This window comes from Neopsephotus bourkii, unplaced genomic scaffold, assembly GCF_033783945.1.
Source record: "Neopsephotus bourkii isolate Nb327-2 ecotype Australia unplaced genomic scaffold, CSIRO-AGI_Nbou_v1 NB_1053, whole genome shotgun sequence".
Taxonomy (NCBI): domain Eukaryota; kingdom Metazoa; phylum Chordata; class Aves; order Psittaciformes; family Psittacidae; genus Neopsephotus; species Neopsephotus bourkii.
The window spans coordinates 3,786,309-3,805,332 of record NW_026901542.1 but is presented as its reverse complement, the minus strand read 5'-3'; the positions used below and the strand labels follow the sequence as shown (position 1 = coordinate 3,805,332).

Sequence of the window (19,024 nt, the reverse complement as noted above, 5' to 3'; positions counted from 1 at the left end):
GAGGCAAATACTCCTGTGGAAAGCTATACAGATCAGTTACAGCTCTGGGCAGATGTTACATTCTCTTGTCATGCATGAGGTTAATTGACCCAGATTTCGGTGTTTACACAAGAGCACTGATGGTCAGTTCCAAATGGGGCTGAAAAAGAAAGGCTGTTGCTGGTGCAGCCAGGAGGCAGATGTACACATCTCCTTAGCAGCTACAGCTGAGCAGGTTTATCCTCCTGTTGTTGACAATGCAAGGTGGAGACACCACATATCAAATTCACTGCATTCATCCTGCAGCCATCCTTCTGCAAGGCTGCTTTGTGCAGCAAGAGTGTGGGGATTTGTGGGATCAGGGTAATCCTGCCAGATGACTAGAGAAGCTGAGTGTTGATCTAAACAGCAGATACTTACTGTGACTATTAACTGGCTGCATCTTACTGACTGCTTCTAAGTGGTCACAGTTGTAACTGTGATTATGACCAAGGTGGTAAAACCAAAGCATTTGAAAGAGCCTTTGGCTTGTTTGCTGCTTCTTTACATTACCATAGCCTCATAAATTCAGTCGGTGCAACTTTAATAAAGATTTTTAAAGTCTTTACTGAATATTTATCATATAGCACTAACACCATAAACCTACAAACACAGTCATCTCCTTGGAAGGCTGTGGAAAGCCAATGCAGTGTAGCTGTTCCTCCCTTCCCACCACAATGCAAGTCCCCTGAGGCGATGCTGTCCAGCTTCACAGCAACATGGGTGGTTGCACAGGCAGGAGGGGCTGCCCAGAGGCAACAGCAGCAACTCCAGTGTGGTCCACCCTCTGAGCAAGTCTTGGTTGGCAGGCCTGTCCTACCCCCATGTCGCCCCCATTAGTCTCTGTCCTGGATTTCCCATTGCTGTTTCCAACCACTACTAAAGCTCTGACTGAAACAGAGGGAGTTCAGTTCTGCAAGGCATTGAGTGCTCTGGCACCAGCCCAGCCTTGCCCTTAAAATGGGTTTGCAGGAAAGCAGAAGTACCTACCCACCGGCAAGAAGTCTCTGGCTGGGGTCAATCACTGCCTTTGCAAGATGCCAGGAATACGATATTCCCCATACAGCTCAGGTAACCCTGGATGAGTTTTGCTCTCCCTTGTCTTCTTTCCAGTTCCTGAGACTGTGCTACACAAGGTCACATAAGGGCTCTAAGCTGTAGTTGAATTCTGTGTCTTTTTGTCAGGCTCACCTACCCACCACTTTAATGGCAGTGAGCATCTTTTCTCTCATTCAAGGGCCTATTGCATCAGTTCTAGCTGTTTCACAGATCAAAAATAAGGGTAGTGGCACAGACACCTCTGGGAGGTAATGTCTTTGTCTCTGTGTATTTCCAGTGCTGCACATGCCTGCAAAGCGTGAGCTTTTGTAGACTGCATTGGCAACTGGTTGTGTGAGGCCAGTATGAAACTTCCCAGTTCAGTCCTGAGTGTAGCAACAGTAGCTGCACAACTGCATTGTCCCCATCTTAAACACTTGTAGTAGCTGGTGAGAGGGAAGCATGCTGGTCATCTCTCTTGACCTTACTAAGGCTAAATGTCTGACTGTGACCACCTCACTAGTAACAAGAATATACAGTGGCTGACTAACCCTTAAATATGCTGAGCAGCTGCCAACCAAACTGGAACCTGAGGGTATCAGGGAGAGTTTTCCTGTTACCAGCCCTTAATCTGCAGTTGGTTATGACAGGCAGTGCCATGTCCTTTTAGCCCAGATGCTTGTTTGTCAGATAGTCCTCTAAGTCATTAATGTACCTATCTCCTTAGCATTGCTTCTTCAAAAAGTCAGATTTCTGAGGACTGCTGATGACAGTGTCAAAGGGCTAATGGATTATATAGCTTATTCTTCTGAACAAGAAAACCCCTACAGTCAAGTTTTAATTAAACCACAAACTTTCGTGTAGGATAGCACAAGATTATTTCTTCCTACTAGAGCAAATCAGCCTCTTTCAGAGGGCTTTTGTATCTTGATTGTAGTATATTCCTAATAACCTCTGTGTTTCTGAACTGGGTGAGAGTAAACCGGGCTTAATGGGCCAAAGCATGCTGTTGTTGTCACCTTTAAAGTAATGCAGAAGTGACAGCTTCCAGCCATCAGCTGCAGACTACATCCACCAGCCATCCCACCCAGTAAACACTTCTGCTCTCTTCATAGAGGCTGAGCCATCACCATTTGGCAGTGGCAGGTGCAGGGATCATTTCCAGTCTCTTCCTTCATAGCTCTGTTTCAAGACTGGCTTCCTGAAGATGGTTTCTGGATGTACTGTAAAGTTACTGGAAAGGATACTTTTAATTGATTAATTAAAACAGCTGCTTCCAAATGGCTTCTAAATGATGCGAACTGGCATTGGTGGTAAGTAGTAGCTTTTGAGAAGACAGGTTGCATGTTTCATTTATAGATTGAGCAATTTAGATTCTACTTTTTTTTTTGCTCTTTATGGTACATGTTACTTGAATCATTGTATGTATACAAAGGGCGCGTATTTAATGATTTCTTTCTTATGTTTGTTTTATGTTTTTCCATTTGTTCAATAGGTCTCAGACGTAGGTAAGAGTGGAAATTTGAGGTTGGTGGGGTAAGGGCAAGAAAACATTTTGGTCAAAATGTGCTTGATATTTTAAAAGAACGCTAATATCTGAGCTCTTGCCTTTAGTGAGCACATGATACAAATAATTTAAAAAACACAGTTATTAACTAACTACAGATTTCATGGGTATTTTGGAAGGTTTGGGTGTTAACAGAGCTCTGACAATAATACAGGCATGAAAGTGATCGGTACAAAAGCAGAAGAGTATTAGTACTTGTTTTTTGAAGAAGAGATATCCCAAACTTCCTGAAGAGGTCATGTCATAAGTAAAACAACCATACCTCTCTTCCGTATTTAATAGAAAGCTCTAATTTTAATATTAAGGAACTGAACAGATGCAGTGGAGAAACTATTTTTCCTGTGAATTACTGGTTTATGTTCTGCTTATGTTAGGTAGATATTTTTCCATATGTAAATCTGTTTTGTTTTCCTTTGCAGAATAACTTAAATAATATCTTCTCATTTACTTTTCCTAATGAAGTCTGCATTTGGTAGGGGAGGGGAGGAGGGTCAAGAATGGTGTAATCACTCTGAAGACACTGAGATATCAGGAAAAATTAGTTGTGTATTCAAGCGTTTGTTTTCTTTGATCAAACATGAGAGTATCTGTAAGTTCTTCTAATTCAACTGAAATTTTCTGTCTCATTTGAATAATTCAGTTTGGCATATTTTAATTTTTTTTATTTTTTAAAAAAGAGAAGGATTATTTGTACAACTTCTTTCATCAACTGATTTAGAAAACATCACAAACATCTGAAACAACTCTTCTAGCATATAGCAAATCTGGCATATGGAAAAACAATCCAGTCAATACGAATAGTTCCTTTGACAGTACAGGACTAACTTTAAGTATTTCCTTGGCAAGCTAAAGCCAAATTGCACCATGCAGACCTTTCCTAGACAAGCAGGAAGACGTTTTCTTCAGTCAGATAGCTCAATCAACAAACTTAATTGAAATCTTCCTTTAGGCTTTAGTACAGATCACCTTTTGAATTCAGTGCCTTTAATTGCACTTTTGAACTATGCATGAAGCATCGTAGGCAACTACAGCATATATTCCTGATAGGGATGTCAAGAGAAGGGAAGAGCAGTGGGGAGAGAGTGAACATGTTTGCTTGAGAGCTGCCTAGTATGGTACACTTCCTGTTTCTCTCTTTAAAGGTTAATGGCCATAAAAGCAAAATGCCCACCAGGATCAAACAAACCTCAGACACCCTCTCTACAGGGGCTGGAGGTTCTGATACCAGTTTCTCCTGCTGAGCACGGATCTGCCTCGGCAAACGCAAATGCTGCCCTTCACATAAGACAAAATGTCCTTTCACAGTGTCATGGTTTAAGCCCAGTCTAGCAATTTCCCTGGTAGCTGAGGTGATGTCGGCAATAATATAACACAAAATAAATTAGCTCTGATAAGCACTGCTGTTGCCTGGAGCAGCTCAATTAGCCTTTTCCACTAGGGGTTTTAGAGGGTTTTATGGCACTTGGGAGCCCCAGATGGGGCTACATCTGACTTTTGTCCTCTTTGCTCTTTTCACCTGGCACCGATATCACTAAAAAACACTGGTTCTGTTATATATTTTACCTGAGTATTTAGAACAAACAAAATCTTGAGCCTTTCCCCAGGCAGTCTAACAGTTTAGCCACTGTTGCCTAAACATTAGTGGAAGGAAAACAAAGCTTTTCTCCTCAATTTTTAGCACCAAAACTGAGATTCTTTATGATTTAAGCTACGAGAGGAACAGTGTTGATATAGTGTTACTAACAAACTCGGATATGTCAGTCGAGGGTGGATCCTGCTGAAAGAGATGTTTTGCAAAAGAGCAGAGGGCATACTTGCTTGTCTAACAATGTTTTTTTTTTAACGCAGAGAATATATTTGACCCATTGCCTGAAATAATTTCAAACCCTATTTTTCAAATAACATTCATGAGGGCAAGTGAATGACATTTGTAATTGCAATACAATCAGTAGTTCCGTAATTTTGGGGATGGGAGAACTTTGCCTTGATTTAGCCTCCTCTCCTTCCCTTTTTTGTCCATATACTAAAAGGATAGTTGATCTATTTTTTAAGGCATGTGGCTCCTCTCCCACATTTATTTTCAAGCATGGATAATCACTGCATACAATTTAAGCAAAATGGATCATGTTGCAGTGAATGGTCTCTATGATCCACATGTTCTGTAGAGATAAGCTGATTTGTTGAGTCTGCTGCCCTATATATTCACATTTTTAAAATGTATTTAGACATGTTGCTATTATTGTTATTACATTTGTGTTACATCATTTTCTCAAGATTTCCATTACAGAAAATAAATACAGTAAAATGTCAGAAATCACTGCATTTACTAAAACCAGCAATTTTTGTCCTTTGGTGCTGTAATGTTTTTGTCTTTTAGCTGTCCCACCTGCTATTTCATATGCAACACAGAGTCAGTATGGCTTTCAACAGCACCTGCTTCATATCAGTTGTGAAGACAGCCTTTTTTGCTTCATCCAAGTAACGAAAATACTTTTTTCATGAATAACAATACCCCACATCCACAAAATCTGTCATAAAATCTGATACGAGGTGGAGTCAGTGCCAGGTTTAAGAAATGTTACAAGTGTTTAGGAGCTACGTTCTTGTCATTTATTCTCCAATAATTTTATTATAGGGTTAGCCATGTTGGAATTATCATTTTGTATTAAAGAAAATGAATTCTCCTTGTTGCTGCACCTGCAAAATTGCCATTGCAAAGTGCTGTTTGCTGTATTCAGACTGCTTGTCCCAACTCAATCATGTGCCTGTCATCTCCTGTAAGTGCTTGAGAGTGATAAGAATGTACATGGCCAGAGCCCTTACCTTTTGTACTCAGCAGGGAGAAATTGCTGGAAAGCATGCCAGAAGAATCAATGTGCTATGTACTTGGCACATTCATCGTGATTTATAATTGTTTCATAATACAGAAATGTGATAGAAGGAAGCTATGAAATTCTCATCATCACAATGCACAAAAAGGTTTTACAGCTACTCTGTCATTACTGTGCCATTTTCATATTCCTCAAAAGTATCAGTAAATCTCTCCCAATCCAGGATATACAATAATATCTAATTAAGCCTATACAAAATACAACACTCTCTGGGAATAACTCAGAGTTACGGGTATATTTCCTGTAGCTCTCCTACAGATCTTCCTCAGTGTCCTGGGTTCAGCCGTAGCAGTTTTCTCTTTCCTAGTAGCTGGTGCAGTGCTGTGTTTCAGCTTTAGTCTGAGAACAATGCTAACACACCAATTTTTCAGTTGTTGCTAAGTAATGCTTACCCTGATCAAGGACTTTTCAGTCTCATGCTCTGCCAGTGAGGAGGGGTACAAGAAGACAGGAGCAAACAGAGACAGGACCCGAAGTAGCCAAAGGGGTATTCCATACCACAGCACGTCATGCCCAGTATGTGAATGGGGGGGAGTTACCCGGAAGGGCAGATCACTGCTTGGGTTGAGCTGGGTAACAGTCAGCGAATGGTGAGCAATTTTATTGTGCATCACTTGTGTTTTTCTGAGCTTTTATTACTTCTTTTATTGTTTCCTATTATTGTTGTTAGTATTGGTATTTTTTCTATTATCACTATATTTCACTTTATTTTTGCTATTGGACTGTTCTTATCTCAGCCTCTGGGATTTACATTCTTTCAGTTCTCCCCCCCATCTAGCCCAAAGACGGGGAAGGGGAGGAGTGAGCCAACAATTGCATGGTGCTGAGTTACTGACTGGGTCTAAACCACAACACTCAGTAAGGCATGACTTGCAAATTTATGTTCATCTACTGCAAAGAATCGTGGACTATGCTAGTTTTCATTATCAGTGCAGATATGTCCTCTGCTCTATTAAGCAGGGTGCATTTTATAGTGATGGCATGTGTGAGGAGGGGCCCTTTTTCATATCAAAAGGCAGAGCAAGGTCTGGGGCTCAGACCCCTGCTCAGGCAAGCAGTGCTGTTTCCTGGCCGCCCAGAAGGGACAAGCTTCTTTTGTGGAGAGCACAGGCTGCAATTTGTTAAAAAGAGAAATGTTGCAGAGGGAATTTTTTCTAGGAGAAACCCTTTGAGTTAAAGCTGAGAAAATAACATTGAGGAGTCAAATTCAAAACTGAAAAACAAAAGGAGTACCTGAACCTTGGCTTTTGAAAATACATCAAATCTTCATACTGTCTTTATGATTTCCTCCTGTGTAGAGAACTGTTATCTCAATAACGCAGGTGCAGACCATTCATCCTAGAAATGAGATGAGCCTACCCCATACAGAAAAGAAGTGTTTTCTTGTTATCTTTGTCATCATCTCATGAGTTCAGGCCACTTTGCTCACAACAGGTAAACTGGGTAATATTATTCCAGGATCTTCCTAAGAGGCAGTGAATAATTGAACTGAATGGTAATGGTGGCAGTGGACTAGTGACCTGGGTAAAAAATGCCTTAAGTTTTTGTGCTTTTGAGTGGCTCTCTTACTATCTCTAAGCCATCACTTGTAAAGTAAATTATAAAATAAATAAATAAAAAGTAAAAGAAATTGTAAAATAAAGTAGGAATGTTCAGGATTCTCACTTTTCCTCTACAGAAAATCAAGTAACTGACTTAATTATGTCCTAAAGACAAAATGTACCATTTTCTTCTTTAAAGATGTATTCACTGAAGGTTGCGATATTGCAGCAGGGCGTGCATGTTGCTATCAGCTTTGCCATTATTATTCCACCCTTGTAGTGGGAGAAGAGCAGACACAGTAATAGTGGGAAATGTGTGTACATGTATAAGAAATGAGGATTGCTCTATGGTTCCTTAAACAGTCAGTGTGGGAACTTACGTTCTCATGGAGACCAGAAGAAATAAAACACAGCCCTTCTGGCTGCTGAGTGCAGCCAAACATGCCAGCTGCAGCTGTCACCAGAATGGATGGATGCCACAAATTTCAGGTATTCCCATACACTGATATAAGGCAAAGTAGCATTAGCCTTTTCTTTATGATAAGGAAAGTTTCTCTTTCATAAAGCTTGTAAAAGGAGTTCTACCAAACTTACAGGACTTGAAAAATGAGCTTCGTGTATGTGTAAGAAGCTGTAAGCTACAATTCATGACTATTGATAACCACTGTGGAAATACTGTGTAATTGTACTTTGGTAATGCCTACTTTAAAATCTGACTCTGAGCATCTTTGTGGAGCTTGATTCATCAATGGCTGCAACACATTTTGATTTCTTGGGACAGGAAACATTATAGCAGCCCATATTATATTAGGATCTTCTTACACCATGGATGGCTTTCAAATGCTTTTTTTGCAGCGTAGTAGGTGTGCAGTACTTCAAGGACAAAATACTTCCACAAACAGGTACTTATCAATATGAAATATCTGTACTTTCAAATACATGATGACATTACTTGCTATGACTACAATTTTCACACAAATATTCCCAGACTATAGTCTGCTGCCATCTGCTTAGGTTGAAGAGAAATATTTTCCTCCAGAGGACTGTTTAGAGCTTCAGAAGGCCTTTCTCTCTGCATTGACCACACAGGAAAACTAGGGAGACTAATGTCATTGAAGGTACATTAGCCTTTGGGAATGCTGCCATAATGCACCATTTGAGTGTAACTCCGAATCCTTTCAAAAGGCCATGCTTTCAGCAGCGGCAAATGCTTTTCTGTAACATCCACACTGAAAGATTCTCCAAAACCTGGCATACGAAGACAGTTCTTGAAGTCAAGTTGCGTGCTGTAGTAGCCAGAAAGGAGCCTCACTGATCAGTGAAGATTAGATGCCAGCTGACATTTCCAGGCTGCCAGAAATTCTGATTTTGGCTCTAAGGATTCAAAGACTCCCATTGCTGAGAAATAGTTGTCATCACTGACTGCTCCATGGAGTAGCGCTGGCATACTACTGGCACTGATCTGCTGACACAACTCAAGTTCAGGATTTGCTTCCTGCCAAATCTACTTCCTTCTGTGAATAATAGCAGAACGTGGAAGTTTTTGTAATTTGTTTAGGTTTGGGGTTTGTCTTTTGGGTTTTTTTTATGTGCTGTTTTTATTTATTTTATACACGAATTCATGAACATAAGGCAGGCTTAACTGCACTGCCCCTGTGCAACCTCTTTCCTTTGTCTTCTCTGTATCTCATGGGCACTGCTCATGGCCTGGCTGAGGTTGTGATGTACACCCAGCACGTGGTCCAAGGAGGATTCAAGAGATCTAAGGAGGCTTTTTGTATCCCTGAGGAGTCCCTGCAAAGGTGAAGAGTTTGGAAATAGTCTGACTATTTGAGGAGTTTGGGTAAGGTCTGACAGCAGAGGACACATCACTCTTGATCTGTGCTAGTTTAAAATTATCTTCTGATATTCAAAGCAGGGTTTCTTGAAGATTTCAAAAATCCTCTGAGACTGTCAGTAATCTTTACATGAACAATATATATAAATATACTGTGTCTGTGAGCAACATTAATTTTGGCAGCTGAAGCGCAAAACCGCTGCAGTTTCCTATCATTGTTTCCAATTTAAGAATGTCAGTAACAAAACCCTCCAATTTAGTCACCCACAAACCAGCAATCACAAAATCAGTGAGGCTGTTAAAGCTAGATGAGACTAGAGCTAAATTCTAGAAGAAGGGACAATGAGAGAAGCCTAGATATCAGCAAAGAGAAATGTGACTTGAGTCTCTGAAGCACGTAATCTAACTGATAGAGTACATCAGGAAAGGTGGAAATTGATAGCAGGAGCTACATCAAATGCACAATGATAAACTTACAGGAGATAGCTTGAAAAATTGGGAGCAAAGTGCATTACAACTGCATCATGACCTTCCTAAGAACCTAAAATCAAAAGGAGTCATAAAAAGTAGAAATAAAGAACATAATTAAATATGAGTTTAGAAGAAATTGAGAATGTTCAATGGTAGAGGTGTTAACATTTTGTCTTCCTAAATAAAGGCAGAAAAAATATGCAAGGTATAATACATACATGAGAAGCAAAGGAAGGGCAAAGTAAAGGTTCATAGCTTAATAGGCGATGTGTAGAGTACTGAAGCATTCACTGTCTTCACACAAAAAGATTAATTTCTCATCAGACACTTGACCGCATTAAATTTAATGCAAAAATAGGAGCATAGCAGAATAGGGAGAAATTAAGCCTGGGTAAGCTAAGTGTAATTGAAGCCATCAGAGCCTGATGACATTCAACTTCTCTTGTTTAAAGGAATATGAAGAAATCTCTGAAATAATCACTGTTATCTTGAGAACTCACAGAACATGAGCAGGTCCCGCATAACGCAAGAAAAGCACATGCAATGCCTGCCTTTGAAAAAAACAAAATAGGGAATTATAGATTATTCAGTGTAACACCAATTCCTGGAATGATTTTGGAACAAGTGGTTAGATAACCGATTTATAAGTGCCTGGAGTGTACTAAAATGGTAAAAACATCTGACAGATTTGACAGGAACAAATTGTATTGACCCTGTTCACTGCTGACAAGTTAACTGGCCTTGGCTGGATAATAGGAACAGCTTTCTGGCCACATGGGCAGTAAAACAATGGAAGCAACTATTGACTGATATTGTTGCTTCTTTAGTTTTTGCTGGAGGATTTTCAAAAAACCAGTTAAGCACATACTGCACATACTGAATTGGAATAGTATTGGTATCTTTGATCTTTCTTCATTGTAGGGTATTGTACTAGATGAGTTTCAGGATCTTTTCTAGCCCTATAGTATTACGTAGGCAATGTTTATTGCACCATGACTAAACCACGACAGTTGCATGTTTCTTGCCCTGGATGCAGGTCACTGAAGATTGCCTGGTATTAAATATAAACTATTTTATTCAGACTGGTCTGAAATTACAATGGTTCATGTGTGCTTCATTTTCCTTTAGAAATTTTTGCAGAAAATAATCAGTCTTTTTCCCCGTAAGTTTGTTTCGGGTTTGCACCTTAGATTCATATAAATAGTACTTATGAAGTAACATTCATCCTTAGAATCATAGAATCATAGAATAGTTAGGGTTGGAAAGGACCTTAAGATCATCTAATTCCAAACCCCTTGCCATGGGCAGGGACACCTCACACTAAACCATGTCACCCAAGTCTCTGACCAACCTGGCCTTAAACACTGTCAGGAATGGAGCATTCACAATCTCCTTGGGCAACCCATTCCAGTGCCTCACCACCCTAACAGGAAAGAACTTCTTCCTTATATCCAATCTAAACTTCCCCTTGTTTAAGTTTGAACCCATTACCCCTTGTCCTGTCATTACAGTCCCTAATGAAGAGTCCCTCCCCAGCATCCCTATAGACCCCCTTCAGATAGTGGAAAGCTGCTACGAGGTCTCCATGCAGCCTTCTCTTCTCCAGGCTGAACAGCCCCAACTTTCTCAGCCTGTCTTCATATGGGAGGTGCTCCAGTCCCCTGAGCATCCTCATGGCCCTTCTCTGGACTTGTTCCAACAGTTCCATGTCCTTTTTATGTTGAGGACACCAGAACTGCACACAATACTCCAGGTGAGGTCTCACGAGAGCAGAGGGGCAGGATCACCTCCTTCGACCTGCTGGTCACACTCCTCTTGATGCAGCCCAGGATACGGTTGGCTTTCTGGGCTGCGAGCACACTCCTTGGCTCATCCCAGGGCTAAATCTGGCAATGGTGGTGACTTGAGAGAGGCCTCACTGTGCACAGCACTGAGCTGCTCAGGCACAGGCTTTTCCAGGGCATCCCAAGGAGCAGGGCTGGATCCAGCTCCCCCAGGCCAGGAGTGGGGACCAAGGTCCTGGTCTGCAGGGACCCTCACCCGGGCTGAATCCAGCCTCTCCTTGAGGGGACTGGCGACATGAAAGAGGAAAAACCGAAGGTGCGTGGCTTCATGAACTTCTGCTGGTGTCCCTGGGGTCTTCACCCCCCTCCCTGCATCACCCTGCATCACCCTGCGGTCCTAGTTGTCACGCAGCGAGGGAAGAGTGGGAAGGATGCCCCAAGAGGGGACTGTGGGAGTTCAGCCCAGGGCAGCTGGGGACAGTGAGGGGAACCCTGGCTCTGCCCTTGCTGCTGCACTTCTGTCCATAAACCTGCTGCCCTTTGCCACCTCTTCCCAGGAGGTCAACAGAGCCCAGTCTCCCCCCGCTGAGCACTGATCCCAGGGCCATCAACCAACTGCAAGAGCTGAACAGGTCCTCAGAACTGGTAAGCTCCATCAGCTCTTCCAGCTCCTCAATGGATTATGGATTCAGTGGAGGCTGAGTTAGAGATTCTTCACAGCCTGTATGATGTCCTAAAGAAGTAGGCTTCTGACAGCCACCAAATCAGACCACAATGAGCTGGAGAAGCTAAGGTCTGAGCTGCTGCTCCTCCAGCAGGGAGGTGGGAACCTGGGGGGCTAATAGGGTGCTTGACACCTTGGCTCAGGGGCTTGTTGTCCTCAGAGCCTGGCCCTGAGGGTGATACTCTCTCAATGACAGTGTGTTCACTTGGCCCATCTTCTTCTAGGCTAGGAGAGCATTCCCACTATGTTGGATGATCTCCGCGGTCGGGTGTCCTCCCTGCAGGACCTGGCAAGAGACTTAGATCATGAGAAGGGGAAGGTGAGCCAAGGGCAGTCCCTGAGGGGAATGTGGGGATGCTGGGGGGGTTGGGCAGGGAGGTGGCAGCTGAAGAGCCCCATGTCTGGGACAATACTGGTGCCATGCCCTGACTCTGCCCCACCACCTTTCCCAGATCAGGAAGCTGGAGGATGCCCTTCACAAGCTGGGGAGGCTGGAGCTGGCTGGCAAGCAGATGGCAGTGACCAGCTCAGTCTGCCACAGAATGGGAGAGGGTTTTGTACCCTGCATGGCTGCAACGGAGCCCAGGAGGCTGGGAACATCCTGGGTTGGGGTGCGAGGGATACCCCCTGAGCAGCTAAACCCATTGGCAGTGTTCAAAGCCAAGCTGGATGGACGTGGGTGACACAGTTTAATGTGAGGTGAACTAAGTGATCTTGAAGTCCTTTCCTACTCTAACTATTCTATGATTTTATGATTCTATGATTCTAAGTCTGCCCCATGCCAACAGTACCTCTGAAATATATGTCGTACACAGGGTGACGAATAAATTAGTTAGGGGATAAATTGTGGTCACTTCATTGTAGAAGTTAATGTAATTTTGTCCTGAAACTGTCTCACACTGAACACTAGCATGCTGAGAAAATCACGGGCCATGTTATTACATGTGAAGCAGCTCCACAAACAGTGTCATTTTTGTTCACTTTTCAATTATTTCAAGGTCACTGGGCCAAGATATTGCCTTAGCTGTGAATGCTGATCAGAGAATGCATTCTGCATTCATTGGAGAATGCAGATCTCAAATGATCTGATTCATTCAAGATGAATCTTCCTCTGTTTCTATCAGGCAGATTTAACTTGGCCTTGGGGTACAGAGATGGAAAAACTTCTCAAACACACTTGGAACATCTAGTAAGACTGAAGTTTGCTTTGCAGTAAATGCAGCCTAACATGAAAGAGCGCAAGGCACAGTCAGTGAGATTGCTGTCATGATTTCCCATTACTCAGCAGGAGGAAATTGTGGAGGCTGGGCTGGACTTCTGAAAATGAGAGAGGTCTGTTCCCCCGCTCAAAACGTGGGTCTGTCACCACAGAGTATCCCAAAATGGAACTGAATTATTCTTTTCCCTCCCCCGCCTCCCTAAAATTTGTGTGATTTTAACAAGTTTTCACAGCCAATGTTGTCTTTGAAAAACAGGGTTGCCTCCACTGTGTATAACACATCTCATTATCGTCTCACTATTTAGCTGTGTAACTAGTACATAATTTTTCAGGCACTAAAGTACTTCATCCCCAAATGATGAGCAATCCTTTCACATTTCCAATAGCACTTCCACTAAAATGGAGCATTAATCTCCTGGGTGAGCAAGGCAGAGATGCTTCACTACAGTTATCTCCTTACCACTTTTTCTGCTGGGGTTCAGCTTCTTTAGAGAAAATGGAAGATACTAAAATATCCTTCACAAGTGTCATATATAAGCACTCAGACCTATTGAGCTAACTAGTTTTGCTGGTTAGCACTTAACAAAAACAGAATTATAGTCTGAACAAGCTTGTAATACTAAACAGACCTTAAAACTCAATCTGTCTATAGTTTCTTTATTAAAATAATGAGACCTTATGAAAGCCAATTGTCACATTTCATTTTTAAATGGAAGCTTTTAAGATATATTTTAGCCTCATACAGATTTAGGACTTGGTTGTTCTCTTTCAGATGATTGCATCAGCAGAAACTATTAAACATGATAAAATGACACAACATCCTTGTCTCTAAATTGGAGAGACATAAGTTTGATGGATGGACCACTGGGTGGATAAAAAACTGTCTGGATGGCCGCACACAAAGAGTTGTGGTCAGTGGCTCAATACCCATCTGGAGACCAGTAACGAGTGGTGTCCCTCAGGGATCAGTGTTGGGACTGGTCTTCTTTAACATCTTTGTTGCTGACGTGGACAGTGCAATTGAGTGCACCCTCAACAAGTTTGCCAATGACACCAAGCTGTGTGGTTCGGTTGATACGCTGGAGGGAAGGAATGCCATCCAGAGGGACCTTGACACGCTTGTGAGGTGGGCTGATGCCAACCTCATGAAGTTTAACCATGCCAAGTGCAAGGTCCTACACCTGGGTCAGAGCAATCCCAGGCACAGCTACAGGCTGGGCAGAGAAGAGATTCAGAGCAGCTCTGCGGAGAAGGACTTGGGGGTGCTGGTCGATGAGAAAATAAACATGAGCCAGCTGCACTGTGCGCTTGCAGCCCAGAAAGCCAACCGTATCCTGGGCTGCATCAAAAGGAGCGTGACCAGCAGGTCGAAGGAGGTGATCCTGCCCCTCTGCTCTCATGAGACCTCACCTGGAGTATTGTGTGCAGTTCTGGTGTCCTCAACATAAAAAGGACATGGAACTGTTGGAACAAGTCCAGAGAAGGGCCATGAGGATGGTCAGGGGACTGGAGCACATCCTGTACGAAGATAGGCTGAGAAAGTTGGGGCTGTTCAGCCTGGAGAAGAGAAGGCTACGTCGAGACCTCATAGCAGCCTTCCAGTATCTGAAGGGGGACTATAGGGATGCTGGGGATGGACTCTTCATTAGGGGCTGTAGTGACAGGACAAGGGGTAACGGGTTCAAACTTAAACAGGGGAAGTTTAGATTGGATATAAGGAAGAAGTTCTTTCTTGTTAGGGTGGTGAGGCACTGGAATAGGCTGCCCAGGGAGGTTGTGAATGCTCCATTCCTGACAGTGTTCAAGACCAGGTTGAACAAAGCCTTGGGTGAGATGGTCTAGTGTGAGGTGTCCCTGCCCATGGCAAGGGGTTTGGAAGTAGATGATCTTAAGGTCCTTTCCAACCCTAACTATTCTATGATTCTATGACAGTAAAGTAGTTTGAGAGCAGAATTAGGGCCTACAGTACTGTCAGGATTTCAAAAGATCTCAAGCAACAATAAAATGTAGCTTTGTAAAACTGGTAACATACTTTTAAATTTTACTCCAAGTATGAACTCTGAATGAGAGATTTTGGATTTCCCACGTTATTTGTATTCTGTTATACTGAAGTACTCAGACACATTCAATCATCAGAAGCATGAGACTTGGCTCAAAAATTATTTATGTATTTGATGAAATAAAAAGAAAATATCTAGAATTATCAACATTCAGCTATCAAATGCCTTTTTCTGTAACACGATATTTTCCTTTAAATTATGTACATTTTGTGTTTGTGACACTCTCAAATACCTTTGCAGAAAGCTGTTTGGGAAAACTGTGGATGATGAAGTGAACTCTTAATAGCACAAAATGGTGCCAACTAAATTGACTGTATTTTGACCTAGGCTTCTCTTTTGTCCTACGTTAGAATTGCAACTGTATTTTAAACAGAGAATGAGCCTTTATGCTGAGGCTATCTTGTATCTTGAGAATAGCCCTGCATCTTCAGGCAAAGTTACCAAGTTCATCTGTGGCTTAATTTCTCGTAGGTAAAAGGTGGAGAATGTAAATGAGCTGATTTACAGCAGCACTATGGGTATAAAAAATTAATCAGTCAGGACAGTCAGGAGTCTGGGAACTGTGGCTGGTCTGGGAATATCAGCTTTGAAAGTATACACATGACCTCAGCTTGACCCATCATGACTCATCCAGGGACAAAGTGGGATGCAGCCCCAGTGTTTTGTGCCAGCCCCTGAAAGTGTGTACCCCCCATGCTGCATGTCTTCCTAATCCAGATGAAAAAAAGAGATCCAGAAGATCTGTTTCCTGGTGTCAAGTAGATGGTTGGAAGCTTTTGTTCTAGATAATTTTTGTATTTTCTCTACATTTTGTAAAGAAGTAATATTTAAAAAAAAATAATTTTATGAATTTCTCTTGAGAATATGTTGCAGAAAAGGGCAGAAGTTTTCACAGGTTAAATATAATTACAAACTCAGATCCCATCTGCATACTAAAGCAAAATCAGTTCTTTTCAGGGCACGCAGGTGTAACTGAGATCAGACTCCAGGCTTTCGTAACTACATCCATGTTCCTGTGGCTGAAAGTCATCTGTGTTTATGCACATTGGATGCACCTTTCAGGCAGAGAACTCCTGTAAGAGATGTTTCTGTTCACTGAGCAGCATTTCGCAAAATATTACAACTGCTTCTCATATTTTGCAGATGCAATTTCCATCCTATTTTCTTTCCTCTTGCACATTATTCTAAAAGAGTTACACAAGCAGAATAATCTCATCACAATGAAAAACCTATCTGTGATCAATGTAATGCGTGCATTGATTAATCTCCCTGTGAAGTCCTCAATTCCCCATCACCTTCTGGAACACTAGATTTCGCCATTACATCTCTGATGTAGCCAAAATGTGTAAAAATTGATGTAACCTGACAACTTCTTATTAGTTTCACATCTGAAGAGTCTCAAGTGGATAAGCTGTTCCTCCTGAATCAATTGTGACTTAGGCTCGCTAATTGACTTTAATCTGTCTGGTTTATGCACTAGCATATTAAGGGCAAATGGTGGCTAGAACTAGGGCTTTTGAGTCATATCACGTCAAAACAATTTTCATTAAAGCCACCTGCTATCATTGTATTTCCTGAAGCCCAAATCCTTACATAATAAGCAAATGAGTTTCAGAGCCAGCCGCAATATTCTGCTCTGTCAAGTTACTGTCAGAGCTCTTGCTGTGAGCTGGAAGATGGGATTGCTGGCTTCCTGAGTGAGAAACGTGGCAGCCCACAGCTCTTCACTGTCCAGAAAGAGACTGAGCATGTCACTATCCTGATAGCCATCAGAGCAGACATGGAGGAGGGACCAGAAGGATGGAGAGAGACAGGATGGAGAAAAGAGGTTGGAATGGGAAAAGAATGAGAGCAACAAATAAAGAAATCAAGAATAAAGTTATAATAATACAAGGAGATGTATAAACACAAATCTGCGAGGTCAGAAATGATGCTCAATGAGGGCATTGCTCAGGTCTGAGTTAGTCTCCGAGTCACAGGAAACTACACAGAAGCTGTCTGAGATGCTTGAAAGCCTGCTGGAACTTGGACGTTGTTTTGCTGCACTGCCTAGCTCATCATGCCAGTGTCCAAAAGGAACCATTTTTGTGCTGTATGGATGTACTTTGTATTAATTTAAATAGTTATTATCATTTATTTTTATTTAAGATCTCTTTATTGTGATAATTTCAAAATAGTTTTGAAATTATATAATGCTATATAGGAGGAAATACAGATTTCATGCTACATTGTTATACTTATATACATGCACACATATATATAGCTGCGAACGCACAGTGAACTGAAATGAAAATAAATAAACCCCCAAATCAGTATTTCTGCATAGCGAGCAGAAAACATTTTTATATTATCATAACTGTTTTAATGCTGGGTGGTTTGGTTTTGGTTTTTTTCCTGTTACAATGTATTCACTTTATGTTACATTTTTGGTAAAGAGCTGTTCTTTGGAGCATTTCCAAAAGAAAACTATTCTCTAGAAAATTCTTCAGCCACCTTTATTAAAGTTTGACTTCAGGAGCAACTACAGTCAAAACCTAATGTCTAAAGTAAAATATATTCTCAAAGGAGTAAGTCTGAAGCTATGAAGGATATGAATTAGAAATGAAGGACTTAATAATGATTTCATATCTAACTGATCTGTCTCGGCAAGAGAAAAAGTTGACTAAAAGACCCATGTATGGAATATATATATTATATATATATAAGGTATAGAGTACCTTATATAAAGAAGACATTAGAACTGCCGTATTGAATTACATGAGCATTTTACTTGTTTATAATCAGAAGGCTTTAGTCAATACAATACAGGGCATAAAAAGGTCTCCAAGAGCACTAGTATGGAACAGAAATGGGAGCAGGTGTCCAAATTATGTATATGCAATTTAATGTGTAAGACAGTTTTGTTTTAAGGACTGATGTTAGTTATGTATTTCCATGTGAATGCTTGCACCTGTGACATTTGACTATTTGAGGCCTCCTTAAAAAAACAGGTTTTTAAAACATTGAAATCTCTTTCTCTCACCATGAGCTGTTATTCTTATACCCCCTTCCAGGTAATAAAAATATTTGGCAAGACGTGTTGTTTCAAACACAAGCAACAGTAATGGACAATTGGCTTCTGGCCTGGAAGTGAATAGCAGCAAGGTTGCATCTGCCCGCCACCAGGTACATAGTCATTCCCCAGCAATACCCATGAACCTTGAGTGAGACAGTCTGGGGTAAAGCATGCCAAATTAGTCTCTTTATCTTTTCTTTAAAAGCACTTCACATTTTTTCCAAGATTCTGAGAACATCCCCAAAATGGAGAAATTCTTCCATGTTCTCTTCATATTTTCTCTCTTGCAGACAAACAATACAGTCACTTCATGAAGATGCAGACTGCCTGAGTCTTCAGGACAGGCTGAGTTACAAGTGTGTAAACCTAGAGTAACAGCTGCACAGACAGTGATGTTGGTTTAGATTCAGGCTAGTTCAGCTGAGATCAGATTGCAGCCAAACTGATGTCTACGTGCACAGTAAATTTAGGTCTCCTTCCAAAAAGCTGCCATTGCACATTTAAGAAATGTGTGAATGTGATGCTAATTCAGCAGGATTACTCTGCAGCACAGATTCGCAGGCATTCAAACAGTTAATTTATTACTGTTTTCTGTGCCTGCATGGTGACTTTTAAGGCAAAAAACCCCCAGTTATTTTCTTTGAAAATCCGGGGGGGGAAACATCTGACAGATGAGAGGAGATTAGACAGTTTACAAAATACTGTCTCCTCACTGAGCCACATCCGTGTGATTTCAACTAAGGTCAAATTTTACAGACGAAGTACTACCCTTCTGAAAAGTGTCTGCCTTATGTGTCTTGAGATCTGGGATTTAAAAAG

General features: G+C 41.6%; 1 long non-coding RNA gene across 2 annotated transcripts in view; it reads right to left on the bottom strand.

Annotated features, from left to right (window-relative positions):
- The window catches only part of LOC133216475 (uncharacterized), a 149,879-nt gene that overhangs the window by 25,528 nt on the left and 105,327 nt on the right, over nucleotides 1-19,024 (bottom strand). The window contains exon 4 of one of the 2 annotated variants that reach the window (XR_009726649.1): nucleotides 8,656-8,849. The exons of the other annotated variant lie outside the window; for it this stretch is intronic. This is a non-coding gene — a long non-coding RNA (uncharacterized LOC133216475). Of the gene's footprint in view, nucleotides 1-8,655; nucleotides 8,850-19,024 lie in introns of those variants that run through there. 2 annotated transcript variants of the gene reach the window in all.